Below are 23,799 nucleotides of genomic sequence, written 5' to 3' on the forward strand. Positions count from 1 at the left end.
AGTCTTCTCCTGTTGGGAGAGAGATGGGAGAAGGAAGTAGACAATGGCACATTTTTCAGGCAAAAGGTTTGCAGCTATTGGGTCCAGATATTGGCAACTCCACACCGATACCAGGCAGGTAGGCGACCTGCAGCAGGTCCTTTGAGGAGGGACGAGGATGGGCCTCTCCAGAGTCTTCATCTTTTGAGAGGTCCGGCCTGGAGTCTTTAAGCTCCTTCTTCAATGGGGACTGTTTGGATATGTGCTGTATGATCCCACACAACTGGTCAGTGCAAGATTTCAGGAGCTTGGAACTGATCTTCCTCAGTTGGGTCCTCACAAGGACAGACAAAAAAAACATGTTTTTCAACTTCTGAGCAATAAATTCTTGTCCCAAAGAACATAAATAAATTACATGTATTTTTAAGTGACTACTGTGAGCTGAACCTTTTACCCGAAAAATTTGCCATTGTCTTCTCACCCTCTCACCATTCACGCTGCACCTCCTCCGAGCCTGCCTCCACCTCCGTCTTGTGCCCCCGCATAGTCTTCGCCACAGTGGCAGCTTAATGAAACGCCTACATCCAATTTTCTACATGTAGATGGAAGCCAAACTTTAACAATCAAACTGTCGCGCTTTGCCAACAAGCATAATATAATAATTCAAAAACACATTGATGTGATTAAAATGACTTCAAAATGAAAGAAAAATAAAAACGGCTCATTTTTCAGAAATAGAAAAACAGCCGTTATTGTTCGCTTAGTTACGATTCATTCATTCGTGGAAATAATAGATCTGAGTAACGCACACCTCATCATAAGCCCACGCCTGTCTGTGATTGGACGTTTGCCTTCGTAACGGTTTGTGAGGACAACATTATCTTAGTGTATCGCACTTCTGAATCTGAATCAATGCATGATCCAAATGAAAGAGAGGAGGATTATGCCGCGTCATCGTCGTGATTTTTAGGGCATGACGTACTTCCAGCATTACCAAACAACAAAAGACAAGTTAAAACCTTATTTTCGACAGTATAAAAGTTAAAGCCATTTCCGCATAGTGTCCGAGTAGTTCGGATCTGATGAAATGTTTAATGTCTGTGGTTGGGTTGTGGCCTGAGAAGTTGCAGGTTCAATCCCAGCTCCAGATGAGATCGTGGCATTGCATTCCTGAGCAAGACACTGAGCCTGATTGGTCCCGGATGATCACTTGATAAACTTAGTATTATCAGCTGTACATACACATATTAGGTCATAAAGTACATATATTCAAAACAATACTTGAACAAGAACAATAATAAAGATAATAATGTAAAAAATATATAATATAATATTTAATATTAATATTAAGTAAAACTAGGATAAGAACATAAAACAATAGATAAAGTAATGTAAATAAATATAACAACAACAATAAAAACTAGTTGTTTTTTTTCATGCACCCACTACAGACTTATAGAAAAGGTTAAAAAAAATGTTTTATTAAAAACATATTTTAGTGTGGGTGCTTCAGACTGAAACTGATATTGATTAGCCGACGCACTGCGTCGCAGCCTACTCCTATCAGTGTATGATGGTGTGTCAATGGACAGATTGAGCGAAACATAAAAATAATGAATTCTATTGATTTCTACTCGCAGTGACAAAGTGATATTTAATGCTCAGGGAACATACAGAAACCTCTTCAGATCAATGCGTAAAAATTGAAAATGTTGCGGAGGACATCCTCCATCCCCTGTATCATCAACTTCAACTTGTTTTCTGGAGTATGGTTCTGCACAACCTCCTCTTGAGGTCTTATCATAATCTTCTGATGAATCTTCCTGGAAATCGGTCCAATCGGAAGCCCCCACTCGCTCCAAATCATCATCATTATCCTTCCCTTCGGTGATGTCGGCCTTTGGCTCGCTGCTCATCTCTGTGTTTGATTCCACATCAGTCCAAAACAGCATTTTCAGCATGTCCTAAAGCATTTTCTTGGCGGGAGTGTAGATAGCCATGTTAACACTGTTGAGAAACACAGTAAAACAAAACTGATTGACCACTTTTTTTTTAAACGGGTAGCATCTAGCGAGAAACCAATTAACACATAGCAAATAAGAACTTAAAATGTTGTTAAAATGTTGAACATTAAGAGCCCAAATGAGAGGGAATGTGTCCTCTGCTGAGAATCTAGGGATTTATATACGTTGCCTTCTAGTGACTTCATTAACTCTTTCCAGAAATGAAATGTCATTTTTCTGATGTGTTAACATTAAAGTTATCTTTTCTTCTGATACACCAACTTACCATCAATAGTATGTTAAGATCATAAAAGTTCATATTTTTTGTACAGTTCGAACAAAAGGGTTACTACTACTCCGGGCATAAGATTGTTGTGCCAGAGTAGCTTTTACAAGTGACAAGTTCTGTCACCTGATTCTACAGGATTACCTCAGACATGTAGCCATTCCTGGCTTGTGCTCTGCCGGTGTACTCGAGTGAGTCGAACACACGCTTTGTCCTGTCAAAGCGTTGAGCTAATTTGTCTGTCACATTCCCCTGCAGCCCCTCCCGTCTACCCAAATCACAAATCTTTGTTTACCACTTCTCTCTGAAATCCTAATGAGCAAAGACACTCTGATCTACAAAGTGTCAACCTTAGCTAATATGACTCTTGTTCTGGCCCTTAGTCTGCAGCGAATGTCAAATGAAGGAAAATGAAAATGAAAACTAGAAGCCAGATGGAAAACCAATGTGTCTTGAAGAGGACAGTCTTTTTTCATAAGTACGTGTTGAACGCACGGATCGATCAATCAATTTAAAGATGACTGGCTATTGACTGAGCATTTAAATATAATTTATCTTTTTACAGTTTGAAATGGTTCTTGATTTTTTTCAGAGGTGCTTCCAACAACAAACCAGTACTGAGACATCACTAAAATGCAAAATGACAAACGCTTTACAAAACATACATAAAAACATTTGGCAGAATTCCTCCGTTTTGCATTGATCATTTGAAAAGATTAATTTGTTTTTGTCTTTTTTCTACGTAGAAGATATGACGCCATATTGTGATTGAAAGTATTCCAGTATTTAAACAGCCAAAGATTGTTTTATCAAGGCCTCTGAGGTGCCAGCCTCAAGGTAATTTTAGTATGAAAGGTTGGCCAAATTCCTTTTAATTGTTTCAAAAACTACATTTCACATGTATTCAACGTGTTTTATGTTGCTGTTGAACATGTTTATTGATGGAACGGAATGAATGGATGGATGGAAGGATGGATGGATGGATGGATGGATGGATGGATGGAATGGATGGATGGATGGATGGATGGATGGATGGATGGATGGATGGATGGATGGATAGATGGATGGATGGATGGATGGATGGATGGATGGATGGATGGATGGATGGATGGGTGGATGGATGGATGGATGGATGGATGGATGGATGGATGGATGGATGGATGGATGGATGGATGGATGGATGGATGGATGGATGGATGGATGGATGGATGGATGGATGGATTTGTGTAATGGACTTTGATTCCAGTGTGTAGGTTGTCGGTAAGAAAATGTATGGGTAGTATGTATGTATGTATGTGTATATATATATGTACAGTACATATATATATACATGAAATAAATGTGAAAATATGAGTGTCAAATGTGTGAAACAGATGTGTAAATAAATGCACACAACTGATGAGACGGCTGCCGATCAAGAGCACCGCGTCCATCTATCCACACTTCTCAGTGCAGGGACTGTGTGGAAGAAGCCAGAGTCGCATGTAATATCCTGAAAGTCTCGCTGCCGTTTTAATCACAGCAGAGGAACTGAGGTCTAATTGAAGCTGGCAAATAACAAGCTCTGCTCTTAATGAGCTCTCAGTTTTATAATCTAATCAACAGCCACACGTATGAGAGATGAGGCATCTGTCAAACTCTGAGCTGGATGATGTTTGCTAATGTTTACCAATGAAAAGTCACAATTTATCCTGGAAAAAAAACAAATGTCTTCCTTGTGTAAATGTTGTATTATTCACAGAGCAAGTCTTTAAATACTGTGAATACACTCTGAGGAAAATGTATTGTAATTTACACATGATGCACATATAATGTAAAGCTCGACCTCCACCCCCCTCTCCCTAGGCAGGGTCGGTCATGTATCGCAGTATCTTAGCTATTCCTAGGACTGTACTCTCGGGTGAAAGATGTCTGATGTTTCTCCAGGGATGTGTTGGAGCCACTTCTCCAGTGTGGGGGTCAACGCTTCGAGTGCTCCAATGACCACCAGCATGCCTTGCCTTCACCTTCCAGGCTTTATCCCGCTCTTCTTTAAGTGTCTTTCCAGTTTCTCAAGTGCCTCCTTGCTCATGTTGTTATTCCTCGAGATGTCCACTTTCATCTGTCTATATTTATATCAGATACAGCCTGTTGTGATAGATGTATTGTGCATCATGTGTAAATGACAATAAAAAACTCTCTAAATCATTTTCTGTATTAGTTGTCACAAAGGCATTTAGGGCTCCTAAAGAAACTTGCTGACTGTGCATTGAGAGGAAAACAACTTTAAGCTGTAGACAATAGATTTATAGATTCCACTTTATTCAATATACAGTAGTTCAAACCACTTCTTTTGTCTTGTGCAAGAGACGTTAAAGTGATATTTTGCAAGGGTGGCATGGTTTTTACTTTGCTATTGCTTTTTAAGTACTTTCCTTTCCATGTAATGCACTTGTTATTCTCAGATACTATTTTAAAATACAACTATCCAGGCTGATGCGATCTCGCTAATTGACTTAATTTTTGGTGAACTGAACCACCATTGACATCTATTGGTTAGAATACCTTTGGTTACACTGGAACTTCTCCCATGCCTTTATTCAATTGTGGATGAACTATCCCTAAGCTAATCTAAATAAGATCTTAAGAACAAGAAGAGAACCAATAAAAAGAACATGTTGTTCATCTACAGTATTTATGAGAATGTACTGTAACAATGTTATATGTAACTGTTACAATGTGATCAAGACGTTTTTATTTATCTTTCGAATAAATTATACATTTTAATTATAGCACATTTATGGAGATGTATTGGATATTTTTTTATTGGATTTGATTTAATACTTTCTCTCTATTGACTTCGATAAACTTCAATGCTTTGATAAATGTGTTACTTAATAAGTCCATAAACCTCCTAAATTCTCCACTTCCTATCATAGAGCACATTTCAGGATAAAGGTTTAGTATTAAATATGACATTACATTACCGATGACGGCCAAAGACCCATCTTGGAGAAGTAAATCCTTGAACTGAATGAATTTTTACCCTCCATATAATTTACGCCAGAGATCTAACTGGAAAGATTTCACTGTTGATTTTCTTATAGTTGTGATGACTGAATGTGAAATAACCTATAATCCTAAGACATTAATGTATTTGTATTTGTGGCTGCATTGTTTTTATTGTGTTGCTGCTGTCAACGTTGGTGAGCTTAATTTTGCTCTCATTGACGTTAAATACATGTTTTCCTGCGTCCATTTTTTCAGCCATATCAGTAGTAGTCTTGTTTTAGGTAAATATGACCTAATATGTCAAGTATTTCTTTATAAAAACAGTAGATCTAATTGTTCAAATGCTACAAACATTATCATTCATAGCACACATGCACTAAACGGCCGTTTTGTCGTTTTTTTTTTTTACTCAGTTGAAAATTACCTGAGGATAAAACTCATTATCAGAGCAAACCATTGAACTTCAAGTGTGTCTGCATTCGTCAGATACTATTATTCAATATGATTACAAATTCAAACGAGCGACAATGGATTTGCATGCAGCTCGATGACCAAACTGTTGGAGCAACACGATTCACACGAAGTCATTTTCTGTTTAACCTCCTCGAAGAACAACTTAGCTGCCCTGGGGAGTCAGTAAGCTGCTGCCGGGCTGATGAGCAGGAACCCTAACAAGTAATGAGAAGCTGTTATGTCTCATTTCCCAGCTTGTTTCATCTCCAACACTACTTACTGCCAGAGTCCTCACCTATTTTCTGTGTTCAGGTTGCAAGCAAATACTTTCTTCATTAGCCTCTGGAACACTGTCCGAGCTCCAGATTTGTGTTTATACTGAGGAATAAAGAACGTGAATCAAATCCGTTCTGAAATCATCGAGAAGGACATCCATGTAGACTCTGTTTATCTATCAGTGATTTGCAGGGATAACTGTGTCAGTGGTTCCCGGACATCCCTTTCCCTGAGGACATTCGCTCTGACAGAAGGAGACCTAGACATTTCATATCCAAAGAGGAGATAGTATCTGCCCATCTGGTTCAGCATCTGCTCGCTTTCAGCTGGACGGCTTTGGATGAAGCACCCAGGTTATATTCTTGTGTTGCTCGCTTAACAAACTGCTTTCATTATCCGCAGTAAAGGACCATAGGGGAGGAAAAATCAGACGGAAAAGCAGTGTTTCTTTAAACAGTAAATAAATGATGGGCTAATGAAGTTTCGTGAAGCTTCATTACAAATGTAAAACCTCAGGTCGGGGCCCTCAGATAAACAAAATAAATAGGTGAACTATACATTTTAAATGGCAAATTGAAACTCAAAAATCCCAAGGCTATAGTGCAGGATGCTTTGTTTTGGCCTCATGAGGCAGATATTACTAGCGATGGGCTGATAAAGCTTCATGTTGTTTAGAGGTCAGTAGGTGGCGCCATCCGTTTTAAAATGACGTGATGTTTTATTAGAACAGTTGTTCAAAACAAAGGGAAAAAAAGTGCAGAGGCCGCCATCTAGCGGGCTCTGAAAATAATGACACTGCTTCATGAAGCTTCATCAGAACATGACAAGCTGATACTGTATATATGACACAGTTTGACATGCCTGTAGTTGGCACTCTCAGGGTAATAATGACAGGTTTTATTGAATAAGTACATGAGACCAAAAAGTATTAAAGCATAGAGAGCCCTCTAGTGACCTTTCAAAGTAAGGCCTCATTAAGACATCACTAGTATAGGGAATAAAGTGCTACTTAGTGGTTTCTGAAAATAAGGCACTGTTTCACCAAACTTCATCAGTCCATCACCATCACCATAATGTACATTATTTTACGTCTAAAACAGAGAACTATACAACGTTCTAAATCAGTCTCCGATCAAAAGCCACATCGCTCGCCAGAAATTGCCAGGATTTTCATTAAATACTGAAGGTAATTTTCTGATAGTTATTGATGCATTTTTTAAGTTCTGTAACAAAGCCTTCTGAACGACAAATATTCATTATATAAATATGATGGGAGTTTTTCGCAAGTGATACAAACATACGATAACCATGGATTGTAATTGAATTACTATTTACGAAATTATTTTTATCCATTTAACTTTTAAATGATTATCTTTGTATTCAAAGATTGCATGTAGGAAAGAAAAATATTTGCATCAGGAAAACATGTAAAGCAGTGTCATACAATTTAACATCTACTTGTACATGTATTATGAATTCCGTGTCTGCTTGTATTCATCGCTTGTGTTCTGCTCTCCCCCCCCCAAAATCTTTTGGGAGTCAAGCTCTGGCAAAGAGTCGGGTTGAACGTTGGTCGCAGGTGGTTTTGTATCTTGGGTTTAACCTGCTGCTCTTGGCTTTCCTTGATCAAGAAGGTGCCCGAATGTGGCAGGCTGCAGAATAATTTATGGATTTCTGCTTATGGCTCTAAAACGTGTTTCGGCTCCTGCTGGGCCACAGATGAGCTCGTCTCTACACAGCCAGAGGATCAGGGAGAAACTCCTTTTGCATTTCTAATTTACTTCTCAAAGCATGGGCTTTAAGCGGGTTTTTGTCAGGAGACTCTGTCTAGATATCCTTTTACCAAACGAGGTTTACTATTGACTGTGTGTGCTGAAAATCATGCTATTGGGGTTTAAGTCCAAATAGGAGCCGGTTGTTTGGTGCCCGGGGGGGTAAGTGTGAAACCGAATCAGAATCTTTTGTTAGGAATAATTCATGAAGTGAGGCTCTCAAACAAGATTCCCAAAACATTTTTCAAGTTCTTAAAGGGCAACTAATGGCAAAACTCCAACTCTCCTGACTCACTCACATGCTTCTAATGTTTGCGAATGTTATTACTTTATAAAGTTCTCCCCAATCTGTAATCTCGGCGAACGAAAGGTTACGAGAGTGGAGTTCATTATGACGTGATCATGGTCCTCCAGCCAGCTGTAATCACGCCCCACTTCGTTCATACAACCAAAGTCCTTTGGATTTGGAGACTTCCGGGATGATGACGCGTGGTGACAAGCATTGTGACAAGGGTGAACAAGATTTTATCTCCAGAAAAACAAAGTGGTTTCAGTGGGCGGGGCTTGACATTTTTTTAAACTTAAAATAGAGTTTTGTACGAACAGACACAAACTGATGAGTACAATAGAGGTCCACCATCTATTTAAGAGACACTTATATCAACACATTAGTTGCACTTTAAGCATCTGTGTGTATCTACCTACTGTACATCAATGTTGGTCTTGGACATTCTCATGGGGAAAAGCAAAAAGAAGGTGTAAATCTAGTGTAAACATCTTCACCTGCACATCCCAGTCATTATAACTACAGCTAAAGTATTAGCATCGAAAAACTAAACCATTGCTTTGTCAAGTTGGCAACAGCTTTACTAGGAATTCCCTAATGTCCCTTTATCTGTCCACTCAGCTCTGACTGAGAGACTTTTCCAAGTCTTTACGTTTTCCATCTGGTCCTGTGTTCCTGGCCCTTGTCTTCCCAGGTGAGCTAGTCTATGAATCATACATGTAAACAGCTACTGTGATCATAAATAAGAACAGAATACAATCACTAACTGATCTTGTTTGAATAGTCATAAAGAGCTACTGACCAACCAACATGGACAATATTTGGAATGAATTTCAAATACAAATAGATTATATTTGGCAAGTGTCTTGGCAGTGTCATTCCTCACGTTACGACAAACATGGAGTAAAACTATGATTTTTTTGCAAAGTATTGATAGATTGGTGACAGTTACATACATATCGGCTTAGTTTTGAATAATCTTGTGCTGATTAAGTTATTAAAAACATGATTATAAAAGTATCTCAATCGCTTATACAACTCTTAAAGTGTTTTAGTAACATATGAAACTCCCTATATTGCTATACTATGTTATATTCAAACTGAAAGCAACACCTAGTGAGCTCTTCAAATAGGACTCTGTTTCATGAACCTTCATCAGCCTATCAATACAGTCTGCCTCAATTTATGGTGCTGACCTGTTCAAACCCAACTAAGTAAGACATGGAGACAACATCATATTGTTATGTTTTCAAGGATTTAGCTATACTAGTAACAATGAAAGTTCTTGATCTTGTGGGATAGTTTTTTTTCATATTCACTTGATGTACAAGCGTTTAAGAAATGATCCATTAGATCAAATGTAAAAATGTTTCCTATTTAGAGTTGTTGTTTTTTTTCAAACACACCTTTGTGAATTCAATGTAATCATAAGTAAAATCAGATAGCACATGTGTAAATGTAAAGCCCCGGAATACTATACAGTATTTCATCCTCTAACCATTCCTTACGTATTTTTTAAACAAACACAACACTGCCTTCCTATAAAAACACCAGTATGTTTCGCTCTCAAGTCTTAATAAGGGAATTAGATAAAACATCCAGGATGTTTTGTCGTAATTGTCTTGCTCCTGCCGCAGCTATGATTGCATACAAAATGTTTCAGGTCCTGGGAGACTTCATGGAAATCCTGGAATTATTGAGGTGGAGAATTATGCAGCAGCTGCTCTGTTAAAAGAGGACGCCTGTCTCTGATAGTTTGCATCTTAATAAGCATAGATAGTTGCGACACGCTGCACTTATACTGCCGAGTGGTTTGGCCCCAATGGGGGTTTGGCCTCAATATTATAAACACTTCAGAAAGCATCCCTCGGAAGCAAATTCAGTGCATGATGGTCTTGCTGGTCACTGAAGATGTGTGTTATTTGGCATTATTTAGTATATAACAGGATTTATACTCTTGTTATGTTGATTCAAATGCATTTTCATATATCTTAGTCTCAGAGTGATGAAGGAGAACTCAACCAAACATCAAAGAAAACCCATTTTGGCTCCCTGGAAGCTTTGATTTTATTCTCTCATTTGAGAGTCTGTTAATAAGTGTGAATAAGAGATTCAAACTTCTTTACAGACTCAACTTCGTGGTGAACTTAAACATCAGCTCATTTAGAGACCTTGAGGTAATCTATAGGTACCGGTGCCGACAGTTTCCTCCAATAACTAACGATTTGTAACCATAGCTGTGCGGTAAACAGGAACTCATCTATTTACTGTAGAAAGTAAACATCAATATTTGTATTTATAGTTTTGTTGAAATACAATAAAAGACAGATTGTATAGCAGTTTTTCTGTGAAACCATGTGTTATCAGGATTAATAATCATGATGACAATATCATTGAAAATAATCCTGATTATAATCTTGGCCATAATTGTGTTGCTCTTTTAATAAATAAGATGAAACAAGTTCAATTTGAAGACAGGAAACTGCAGGTTATTGAAGTTGGGATGGTTTATGTGGCTTACGACCTTCTTTCATGTAATAAATCTTTCAACCTGATGGAGTTATCGAATGAAATGTACTGAGAACAGATGAGCTGGATGGACTCTGGAAAGTCAAACAATTTGCGGATCTTGTACTGTAATATTAACAAGAACTGCTGTGAGGCGCTCTTACAGTGGGATTTGTGTGTGTTTCAGAGGTAGCAAATTATTAATGACACATATGAGAGGTTAGTGTCTGTTATGTTGGAGTCTGCCGATGTGTGTAATATCTCTGTGGGGGGTCTCTGACTGGCAATTTTTCGAGAATCTAGTAATACTGTAGATTCCTTAACCCTAACCCTGGCTCTAACCCTAACCCTAACCCTGGCTCTAACCCTAACCATAACCCTAACCCTAACCCTAACCCTAACCCTAACCCTAACCCTAACCCTAACCCTAACCCTAGCCCTAACTCTAGCTCTTGCTCTGGCTCTGGCTCTGGCTCTAACTCAAGCTCTAGCTCTAGCTCTAGTTCTAGCTCTAACTCTAACTCTAACCCCTAACCCTAACCCTAACCCTAACCCTAACTCTAACTCTAACTCTAACTCTAACTCTAACTCTAACTCTAACTCTAACCCTAGCTCTAGCTCTAGCTCTAACTCTAAACTACTTAATTCTAAATCTACTTTTGTCTCATAGAGTTTTACCCTTAAATCATAGAGGGTTTTCACCATCATTAATTTAGTTCATCATTAACATCCATCCCCTCTGATGCAACGCCTCCCCCAGGTTGACTGTTGCCTTCAAAGTGCATGGTCATGAAGCCTCAAACATGATTAGAAATAGTTGAATTACAAGAGATTTGGCAGTCAGCCCGGAAAGACTGATGCAATTATGAGAAAGACGAAGTTTTTCAGAATGAAAACTATAGCAGGAGCTCAGAACTAATCTGGTTCAGACGGAAATAATGAACAAAGACGCTTAAAAGCAAACGTGCAAAACAACAACACGTCTGGTTCACTCGCTTGTTATGTTTATATCTGTTGCTACGATGTTGACAGGGAAGCGAGGCATGAGTTGTAACTTCACTTTGATAGAATCGCAGATCTAATAAAGAGCCGGACAAGAAATGGAACAAGGAGATACGCGGAGAATACGATGCGTCAGATAGTGCGTGGCAAAAGGAAAAAAAAAAGGGGGGAAAACAGAAATAAAGAATGAGTAAAAGTTTGTGGATGTATTAGCTCTACAAGGACAGATTTCCTGAGGGCTTGTGGAACCCTGATGGTAATCTGATGAAATGGGACTTTGAGGGAATGCAGAGGAGAATTCTTGAGAGTTGTGCCCACTGTGTTTGGATCTACTTTTTTAAAAAGACTGATCTATATATTTCCTTGGTTTGTCTTTCAGCTCTGCCAGTTACAGGGAGACGGGGACCCCCACATCTCTGGGAATTGCAGAGACCAAGCAAAACATTGTGACTGATCAACTCGGGATGTCGGACACAGAAAAGCAACGACGACAGATGGAATATGGGAAGTGGAGAAGAGCGTCGGTCAATAATTGATGCTGGAGTTGGAGTATGAGTAAGTCGTGGTCCAGAATGATTGCCTTAACTACACACATATACAGATGGATTAGCAACGATACTAAGAGACTTATAACAGAGGATTTCTTTACATGTGAAAATTAAGTGTCTTGTGAGGAACAGATGTGAATATTTTACTATGATAGAGAGTATCGTTTGGTTGTGACGTCGACATAATGTTTTAGTTGGGTCGGCTTCCTGGGTGTCAGTTCGCTCTCTGCCCACCGGCAGTCGGCAGCAGTTTTTAACTTTTCATATCGAACGAGGCTGATGCTGAAAATCCTCAATTAGAAAAGGTCGAAAGAGCTACAAGAGATGTGATCTATATTGACTGGTTCAGTACATTAGACGGACATGAACTCTCACCAACACTAAAGCAAAGATGTCAGCCACATTAACACCATCATTGATATCTACTATGGACCGATCTCCTCACAACCCCGAAATTTGTAAACAACCTGACACCTTAGGTTATTTTCTCAGATGCAAAAGTCAAAGGTGACCAGCTGCTTTGTCATGTTTGTCACTCACTGTATGCAAAGTAACATGGACGTGTGTTCTCTATTTTTTTAAACCTAGCCTTGATAATTACATAACCAAAGGTGAAACCCTTAATTTATTGTATGTTGTGGAATTCTGGAAAATGTTGTGATATAAATGCACACCGAGTAGAAAAACAATGTAAATATCAGACGTTTATACTTGTGTGTCCTACGATGTAGACTTTTTTTGACTGTTATGACTGTCAATCACAAGCGTCAGTGTTTGGTATGTCCTCGCTTATACAATCATTCTCCTCACATTGTTGTGGATGCTGCTCTGACATTTGTCCATTTTTTTTTCTTTCAAAAATGTTTCATGATGGTTCATTAAAGACAGAACTTTAGGGCCTGTGTCCATACTTTTTTTTTCATTTAAAGCACAAATACGAGTCACATTAAGAATTGAAAATCATCAATGATTCCACTTTATGAGGTCAGTGATGTCACAAACATGGACCTAGGTAAAGGATTATTCTCTTCAACTTTTTTTCTACAATGTTCTTGTGAACACGGGCCCTTAAAGATGAGAACTGAATAGAGTATTTGGGTTGCATTTCAAAATTGAGGCCATAAGAAACTGTATGAAATCGACTTCTGTAAAAAGACCTTCATTGACTATACAAATACAAAATATACTATATCTCTGCTGCTGGTAATTACTCCGGCGACACGCACTGCTATATTAATATACATTAGTTGTCTCCTCTTTTCCTCAAACAATAATTATTTTCTGTCATGTTGCTTGCATATGTGAAGCAGCCTTCTGGAGGAAAGCTTATTCTCAGGTGTGTATGTAAGTAAGTAAGTAAGTAACTTTTATTTGTATAGCGCTTTTTCAGACCAGGGTCACAAAGCGCTTAAACAATCAAAACAATATTCAATAAAGTATATATTTTAAAGGGCAAGATAAAAACTGATAACACAACAGGAGTTTCAGTAAAATCAAGGAAAAGCCTGAACAAATAAAAACGTCTTAAGATGTTTCTTGAAGGAGTCAGTAGATCCATCAAGCGCAAAGAGAGAGGAAGATCTGAAAAATGAAAAGTTGGAAAGAGTTGGGTTTAATTAAATATATGGTTAGCTAGTTGAGTGTAAAAAGAAATTAATTAAAATATTATTAATACATAATAAATATAATTTAAACTAACTTTTTCCAACTTGTTATTTTTTCAGTGTCTTCTATTGTCCATCTAAATGTTATTTAAGCAAGTTGGTGTCAAACTTACTTAAGAGTTTTAAGATCTGTAGGCTTCATCAACTTTTTTTAATTTTTCCAGGTCCATTGTATATCAAGCCTATTGACTCTCATGAAACTTTAATTTAGGCTAAACAATATAGGATGATGTTGCTGATTATTTATTTATATATATAAATATATATTGTTTGTTTGTTTGTTTTTTTTACTTTAATTGTTCATTATTTATAGACCATTTAATTGGCTTAAATTTGGTATCGCCTACAACCTAATTCTTTTTTTTGTTTGAAAAGGGTCTTTTTTTTATTGAAATAAACCTATATTTCGGTAAAAACAAACAAATGTTTTTACAATTCAATACAATGCATGAATCTAAATACAAGTTCTCATAAGCCTCACTTTTGTATTGGAATCCCCAAATACTCTATTGTTGTTAATCAGATTTGCCATGTTCTCATCCATGTGTCTCATGCTGAGCTGCATCTCATCTGTAATAGCTCTTAAAAAATGATTTAAAGTCCTCGATCTCCGTGTCTTTCCCTCTGCTCCTTTAGAAATCCCAAAGTGCACAAACGTTTCCCCCCCAAATCTGTATCTGTAATTACCTCAACAGTTGTGTCCATTAGGGTTGCTGAATGTTCCAGTTATCTTCTTAGCGTCAGGATAAGTCGTAACTCCTACCAGATAGGCACAATAGATTTAAAATTGATGTCAGTAGCTTGGCTGTTTTGGGTTTGTTTGTGTGTTTTTTTTCATTTTTATTTTGGTGGTATTGTTACCAAAGTAGATTTGAGACAAGTTCTTACTTACACGGAGCTAATGGGAAAGTAAAAAGGCAAACAAAAAATTAAAAGCCAAGTTGTAATCAGTTATTTACTATAAAAAAAAATATATGCTACTTAAATATCTGAATAGTCTCTCGGTTAATATTTTTCCATCTGATCTTAAACGCATCTGCCTTTAATCGTACACTGGTTGCTTTATATATATTGCTTGCACAGTACACACAAAACAACAATATTCAGTCACTGACTTATGCTGGAAATAAAGGAATAAATGAACATGAGCAACAAAAAGTAAACACAAATAGTAATGATTCACTTGAGTCAGCAGTTTTTGGTCAAAGGTTAAAGGATAAATATTGAGAAAGTTCCCTTATTAAAGCATGATTATCTGATGGTTAATTCCTAAAATAATGTAAGTAATACATTGGCATGGAAAGTGTTTCCTCTGAGGAACAAAATGAGAATGAATCCTTAACAAGCACACAGTAATGATGGGTACCAGCTATACTTGCATTGTGACGAAAGCAATACTCAAATGCCTGGAGCTGGCAGTCGCTTAACAAGTCTTAAACCTGTGAGATGATATTCTGTGGCCCTCCAGTTGATATATACATTTTTATGAGTCTGATCCGAGCAAGGAACCTCAACTTTTTTCAACGTCAGATAGTTATTGAATAAATATCTTAACATCAAATCTTACAATTTACACAGCTTTGATTAAAGTCAAACTACAAACAATTCAATGAAACAGTTGCGTTTGAGACTCTTTACTGTATAGGCTAACTTTAAAGTTCATATAAGAATAAATTAAATCAATTTACAAAAAAAAACATTGGAGGTGTCATTACACAAAATCACTCAGTGTTTTTTTTTATGTAGATGAAGTCAGAATGCAAAAAAAATGAAAAGTCATTGATTTCTAGTTGATTAATGAAGCCATTAATAAATGACTACAACAAAAAATGTTGTTTTCAAGAAATGTCATGAAAACTCTATTAATTTCAATTAACGGTTAAAAAATGAAAAATAATTACTTTAAAAAAAAAGGCTTCAAAATCATATGATTTTCCCCAAAGTCATACACTTTTTATAGGTAATAAACCTGCCATGATAAAGGTTGAACTGACAAAACACTGTATACCATTGTAAGCCACTTGTCCGCATCATTTGTATCAGTCAGCCTTATTAGGAAAAACTAGCAGGAATACAATCTGTTGTGGGCCAAAAGTCTGCTTTCTTTGGGATTCAAAGGGATTTAAGGAGCTAAACTACCAGTTCAACTTAAGTTAGATGGCCGACACAGTAATTACAGTGTTATCTCCCAGACTACAAAAGAATATGTCATAAATACGCTCCTGAGATTTTTTATGAAATCCACAAAATGATCTAATTTTGCTCAAGTGACCTACAGTGGCTGGGAAGGTAAAGCACCTCTAGTCACAGGTGTGACCGAACAGTGACTGAAACAATGAAGCCTGCGAGAGGGAACATTTGATAACACTCTGAACAAGGTGAGAATTTTAATTATATTCACCTCTGGGGCTGTCGTCACAAAATTCACCCAGAGGACGCCGACAGAGTGAGAAACAGCTGATTGCACTTGAAGGCACACAGCCCCCCAAAAAATTATAATTTATAAAAGCACTCTAAGCATAAAAGGAAACTCGAAATTGATTTCAGATTAAAAACAATACTTATGGGAGTTCACACTTTGAGGCAAAAGCTTTTTCTGGCAGAAATAAAAACAATCAAAAATGGAGTGAGTCATGCCATCGTGACAGAAAAGATATTAAAAACGATAACAAGGCTAAAATATGCATAAATCAAAAAACTCCTCACCAGAGGAAAATGAAAGACTTAATAAGATAGTGTTTTTTTCATATTCCAGGAATAACAAATGCTTTGGAAAAAGGAAATGTTTATCTATTCTTCACGTACGACCACAGCAACAGATTGAGTCGTAATAAAGCAACAAGGAAAGATAAGGTTAATGGTAATTGGACAAATTAGTATTTTTCATTCATAAAGCAAAACTACTTTCACTCACAGTCTTATCTTGTTACATCAGTGTTTGTAAAAACCAAAAATATAAATATGAAATAGTTGGTTCTCTGTTATATTTAAAGTATGCATTCATTCAATAACATGCAAGGCTTGATCGCGCATGTCTTGTGTTCTGAGTTCACAGCAATATCTGACAATGAATGAAGTTTTAATCTACAGTCGTAGCTTTGAGTTTTCTTCCATCTTGTCTCTTGGTTATGAAGCCAGGAAGCCTCTTCACAGATGTTAAGATAACTGAGTTTCATTTCAAAAACGTTAATATAATGACAATACTTTTTTTCAATATATACTAACACATGACAATAGGATAAATACATGAAATGAAAATATGTGTTTAATTTAAGGGGAGCTTGTCCTCTGAATCAATCGGATAAAAATACAAATTTGACAAACGGATTTGCCCAAAGATAATGTAAATCTGAGAAATTAAGTCATAGCATTATATTTAAAAAGCGTAATGACAAAAGCTACTGGAGCTGCAGTATTTAGTTCAACCTTGGTACAGAAATACACATTTTGAATTGATTTTGAATCTATGGTTATCAAAATGCATCACTTAATAGTAATACTGTAATTACAATGATAAGGAGTCCATGCAATAGATACATATATTGGTGTATTCACTTTTCAGTTTGAAGAAAGTGCATCTTTAAATCCTCCTAAAACCTTTTAACAACCAAAACTATCAAACAATCCATTCAGGAGTCTTGATAGTTATCAAACTTATTAGCAAAAAAATCATTTTTGACAACAGAAATGTTAATAAGAGTCCAGCGGCCAGATATATAAGAAATAAATTGACTTATTTTCTCCTGATGAGGGCATTTATCATCCACTCTGTACTCCAACTGCTGCCCTCCTTGATGTCATCCATGTCACAGTTCACTTGCCTTTTCAACAGTAAACGGATGGAGCTCCTAACTGACCTTGAACGAGGAAAATGTTGACTGAACATGTAAAATATTTCAGATATTGAGAAATATCCACAAGGGTTTTTTGCCAGTCTTGCTTTTACTCTGCATGATGCTTTGTTTTGAGAATAATGCATCCTAACTGAAGGTATGTGTGTACTCTTTTTCTCCTCTCTTTCTTCTCGACTCTCTCTCTTTCAAAAAGTGTCACTTTTGTCCTTCAATCTCCTTTTTTTGTTTGTTATCTTCTATGTTTATCTTTCCTTTGGTAAACCTTCTTAATCCCGGATTTTCTACATTCATACCATTTTTGTAGACAGCAATATGAGATGTGATTGGAAATGGAATATGTGCAATGTTGACTAAAGAAAAAATATAATATATTCAATAAAAATACTAAAAATTATAATTGTGTCTTCTTTTCAGTGTGTTTTTTATTAAACATTGTACATCAACTTTTAGATTTAAATACATTTACTCAGCATTAAGGAATTGGAGATCAGTGAAGGGGTGATGTTTTTGTTGTTGCACAAATTCTATCCACCACACGTTATTTTCCGATCCCTATCTTTGCAGCTAAACGGCCAATCGGGTGTCAGATCTTTCTGTGTTGAACTGATTGTGCGTCACAGCAGGTTGTTAATGCAAACACAGACAGAGATGTTGATGAGTCAGACTAACATAAATCAAGTGCATCAGCATCGTACATGTTTATCCTCACATTCCTACTGTCTAATCGAGGCCTACCATGGTCACAAGGTTAAGTGTGACTGCGAAAATAAAACGCCTTTTTTTTTCGAGGTCAGCATCTGTGTGCAGGTTTTTGCTCTCAGAGAGGATTCACGACCTGGAATGATGGACGAGTCTGTGCGTATGAATCACAAGATGAAGTACAATAAGCGTCTACATGTCAGTTTAGGAATATGACTTAATGCTTTTATTTCTTTAAACAAAGAATAGAAATAAGATCTGGTTTAAAGTCACACGTTTTACTTGTAGTTTAAATATTTGAATCCTTTACGAAATATTAACCAATCAGAAGCAACATAAGGCGGGTGTTTGCGTCTATCTTTTGTTACAGCACCGCTATGAATAACACAGACATAAAGTCATCGTTACTTAACAACATTTTAACAGCACCGACATTTTACTGTGGTCGAGCTATTTGTAGTTTGGGTCTCCAGTCCTGAGCCACACTTTAATCTGGGGATTGTTCGCTTAACTTTGCAGTAGTTTCCCCAAACGCAATTTCAGAAGGAGAAACTGCATTTCCGGCCTTGAAATTAATTGCTAGTGTTTAAAATGCATGTTGGTTATTTATTAAGTATTTTATTATTCATTATTTTGTGTCATATCTATTTGTTGTTAAAAAAAAAAGCCATTTAAATTCAAATATTAACCCAGGTTAACAGGTTTTTAGATCCTTTAAAAGGGCAAGTTTCAGATGCGAAATAATTAAAATTTTAGAGAAATAAATACAATTTTGCTGTGACTCAAACACAGCATTGAGAAAGTTGAATGTAGACTTCTGGAGAGATTACTCATTTCATATTTTAACCATCTTAGTTATATGACATTGTCAAATATCAAGAGTTTATTAAGAGTTTAAGAAGCCTGAATGTGAAAACATCAGTCATATTAATTATATAAATCAATAATTAAAAAAATGCTATTTTATTCACTGAGCACTTTATGACTCTCACATTTAACTCTTGTCATTGTCTGAAACAGCTCTGGCTTTAGACCAGGTATAATCACCGGAACATCATGAGTGAATGTAGGCGTTGCTCGGAACAAACATGGAAGAACACGGTTGAAGAAAAGCTTCCACCAACAGGTTGACTGAGGCACCAAAGAGCTGGGCCTATTGTTCCTGCAGGTATTCTCCACGCCGCCTTGACAAGTATCATCCCCGTCACCACAGTTGTGCTATTTACCTCCTCCTGTGCTCTGAAGGACGGCTCCTCGCTATGCCACATCCATCTCACTCCACCTTCTCCTCCCATTCATGCAGTGATTCCTTTCTCTTTGCTATCTAAGCATCTGAAGTGCTCGCAGATCAAAGAATGCAGTTTGGCGACAAATCATTCAGAGGCATCGCAAATGTTTTCCGATATTAACGGAAATCTTCATAACAACGACTGCGGGCGACTTCAGAGCTCTTAAATCCTCTGATTTATGCTATTTATTTCAGCGAATAAAATAAATAAAAAGACCGTTATGTAAGAAACTGTTTTTAGTTTCTGCTGCTGCTCACTATTTTCAAAATGGCCCCGGGTGTTTGTGAACGTCTGGACGTGTTTATGTGCATAACTTGTGTCCCTCCGTCAGCTCTGTCAGAATGTTTTCATCGACGCCGGCCTTCCCCCCCAGAGGCTGCGTTTGAAACCCGACACCCAGAGTCTTGCATGTTCAACACCGTTTAAATATTTTAAACGGCTCTGCAATGGTGCAATTACTTGTCTGTTGGACAAACACCAGTTCATCCATCAAAGCGGTGACAGACACCCAAGCTGAGGTGAGTCTGTGTTGAATACTGAGAGAATGCTAAATGTTCCCCCGTCAGTGGAGATAAGAGACGGTAGACGCTGCGTGACGATAATGTTTGTGACATTTATTCGAATTTCTTTCATCATTCCTTTTTTGGGGGACATTGATTACTTACTGATATCCGAAATATCATTCTTTTTTTCTCCTTTGCAGAGACCTGTTTTCCGTGTAAGGATAGAAAAAAAATTAACCAATCAACTGATGATACTGTCTAAGATGAGAGCAATCATTAAAATGAAACCCAACCAATAAAAATCATTTTATTGTTAAGCAAGTAAGATAAATGGAAGATAGAAACAAGAATTATTTTTATAAGTCAACTAAGGTGAAAATCCAATCTTATCCTGACTCACTCTTATGTTTCAAATGTTGAAATCTTCCTCTGTAAGATGCAGTAAGTCTCTCATCAAGACAAGGTTTTGAAGTTATTATTTTATAAAGTTCTCCCACGTCTAAAATCTCAGCGAACGAGAGGTTACGAGAGCAGAGTCCATTATGATGTAATAATGGCTTCACTCCTCCTCGAGCCAGCTGTAATCACACCCTGCTTTGTTTACACAACAAGTTTGATTGAGGTGGTGACATCCGAGATTGATGACGTGTGGTGACAAACCCTGATTCTTGACAAATCACAGCAGAGTGGGTGTGGTTATGGTAAAAGTGTTTTCAGTGGGCGGGGCTTAAGAACATTTTCTAATGTAAATATTTCAATGAAAATAGAGTTTTGTACAAACAGACACATACTGATGATACAATAGAGTTTCAGTATCTATTTAAGTTCTATTTTTGTTGAAAAGGGTTCAAATATACATTTTATAAATTTTCAATTATATATTTTGGTGTCGAATTTATATTGCTGCACACAAGAATTGATGTTGGTCAGTTAGTGGCAATAATTTGGGTAATAAATCAATACATTTGTTTTTATCTAGAAGATGTTCAGATCGACTACAAGTGTGTTTAAAGACCACATTTCTAACTGGGTTTATTACTGCATGGTAATACTAACTTGGACCAGTGATGCTTTTTAACTTTACCCAGAGTTGACTGGTTGCAGCACTGGTGCCTGGATCTGGACTGACCTACCAAACGCTTGTTCAGGAGCCAAAATGAATCATAATCATTTACTCACTCATGATTCATTTAGTTTGAGTGATTTTCTCTTGCCTGCTCTTGCCTCGGATGTAATTGACAGAACAGTCGAGTGGCCAAATATGACCATGAGAAGTGTCAATTGTCAGCTTTCTATTCATGAACTTGAACAAGTACCTCTAAAATGGATCATTCCACATACTTTTTTGTCAACTGAAGATCTGAATTGACAGCCTGTCCCTGGTTTATGTCTGAATAAAATCGATAGGAAATGTTAAAAATCAGTGTATTCAATTCAAATATAATTTCCATCAAGGTTTAACATGGAGATTATAATAATAATAATAGCTTCAGCACCTCAAACCTTTTTTACTGAATATATCAACATGAAATGTGTGTTTTTTACTCATTGATTTCCAATTTAATTAGATTAAACATTATATTGATTTAATGCCAGATAAGATTAAATGTTTTCAATTATATTTTATTTATTTATTAAATATTATTTTGATAATCAAGAATTGTAAATGATTTCAAGACAATACAGATATTTCTTAGAGAAATATATGCTTTTATATCTTCCGACATCAGGGAAATGTAACTTTTTAATTACAGCTTACAAAACAATGATTACAATTAAAACATATATGAAGACACACATTATGCATATTTAAAGTAATAACAAATAATAATAACTTTATGATATAATAATAATCAAAAAATAAATAAGAAAATAAAATGGGCACAATAGTAAATACAGTAATGATTAATAACAATCAACAACAATAAAATGAGTACACAGTGGGGGAAGGTACTGACTACTAAATGAGATTATATTTTTTTAATGAAATATCTTGACAGCAGTGGGCAGAATGGAGCTGAGGATTCTCTCCTTCCTGCAACGTGAGTGAATAAGTCTGGCACTCAGTTCTCTTCTAAAGACTGGCAGCGAAAGCGTTTTAGACAAAGAAGCATGATTTTGAAAAGTACACTTTAGTAAATCATGTATTTATTCTTCACAAACATCAGCTAAAAAAGCCCGCGTGGCAGAGCGCTCCGTCGCCTCTGAACTCCTGCCACTGCTGTCAGTGTCCGCCATCACTCACCGGTGTAAAATGACACCTAACAGGGAACAATATCTCAGCAGCTCTCATACATCCATGCCAGTGAATTTGCTGTTCGCCATTTTTCTTCTGCAAGGAAACCTAATGCGGCCGTACTGGACACCCCCCCCCCGAGCCTGAAACCCAATCACCCAAATCCTGTGAGGTACCTGCCCAGATCCATGTAACCCTCCTGTGACTGGGCAGGGAATTGTCAGCAACAATTCTACCTGCTGCATCAGACAAACTGTTTTAACATCCATAAAATATAACTGTCAGAGAGAATTACCATGATTCAGGCCAATGACCTTCCCCTTGGAATATTTACTAGCCACAGCACTCCGGCGATTCCAGTGCTGCTGACCTTGAACTCTGCCCTGCAGCAAACTCTTTTCACTCTAAAGTTATTGAATTTGACAGTCAATTACGCTGGATGGATGTGTTTCAAAGGACGGTTGCTTCACGCAAGGTTGCTCTTGCTCTTTCTCAATGATGCGGGTGAAATGAAAATTAATTTTCTATATAAATGTAGGACTGATTTGTGGGAGCAGAAACGGGCCTGGATGAATGTCAGCAACGCAGACAAGGGCAGACATGAGAAAACAACCCCGAACCACATAATGCATTGTCATTTTTCATATTGTGCGGTCACTTGTGTTTTTGTTTTTTTTTCCTCGTCTGTTGCAGTTTCTCAACAGAGGCTTGGTGCGCACATGGCTGAAGGCAACCAGGCCCGTCACCAGCTGCTGCTTAGTTTTAAAGAAGAGCGACAATTTCAGCAACATTAAGAGAGTTTTCTCTTTGGAAACTCTAGTCTGGTGAAGCCTTTACTTCACGGCCAGCATGTTCTGTATGTCTGCGGTGAGTTTAAGCTACAGCTTTTGCGGCCGGTTTTGAGATTCTGAAGCCACCATTGCTCACATATATTTCTGACTGTGCTTTTCAAATTTTAAATGGACTTCAGGATTTCTTTTTAGATGTTTTTTTAAATAAAACTGTTGAGCTTTAACTTGGGAAGAAGTCAAAACATATTCGAATCACATATTTTCCCAGTAGTCCACTTACCTGGTTTAACAAGATGTACTGAAGTCAAGTCTAAACTCATCTGAAAAATCACAAGTAAAGTAGTGAAATGGTCATTAAAAAACTTTTACACACAATAATTTGCACTTTTGAAATCTCCTGATATGTGTCGACTGAACAATGAATATTGAAAAAGGAGGTGAGAACGATAATAAAAGGAGAGATGAAGATGTGACGTGACTGCCGGGCCGAGCCATCCCGCTGACACCTTGATCTCCTCGTCTCTCTGGCCAATCCTTCCTCGACAAAACACACCAAGAAAGAGGTGAAGTATTGAGAAAATAGAAAACAGCAGTCAATGTTTGTGATCCTGCTCGCCTTGGACGGGCGTGTGAACGGCACGAAAATATCAGTGGATTAG

General features: G+C 37.2%; 1 protein-coding gene across 2 annotated transcripts in view; it reads left to right on the forward strand.

The window, feature by feature from the left end:
* The window catches only part of kcna4 (potassium voltage-gated channel, shaker-related subfamily, member 4), a 149,912-nt gene that overhangs the window by 32,741 nt on the left and 93,372 nt on the right, over positions 1-23,799 (forward strand). The window contains exon 2 of one of the 2 annotated variants that reach the window (XM_087794449.1): positions 11,936-14,465. The gene's annotated coding sequence lies outside the window, so the exon portion shown is untranslated. Of the gene's footprint in view, positions 1-11,935; positions 14,481-23,799 lie in introns of those variants that run through there. The other variant, XM_087794450.1, reaches the window with a different exon arrangement.

This window comes from Callionymus lyra, chromosome 6 (assembly GCF_982586985.1).
Source record: "Callionymus lyra chromosome 6, fCalLyr1.hap1.1, whole genome shotgun sequence".
Taxonomy (NCBI): Eukaryota; Metazoa; Chordata; class Actinopteri; order Syngnathiformes; family Callionymidae; genus Callionymus; species Callionymus lyra.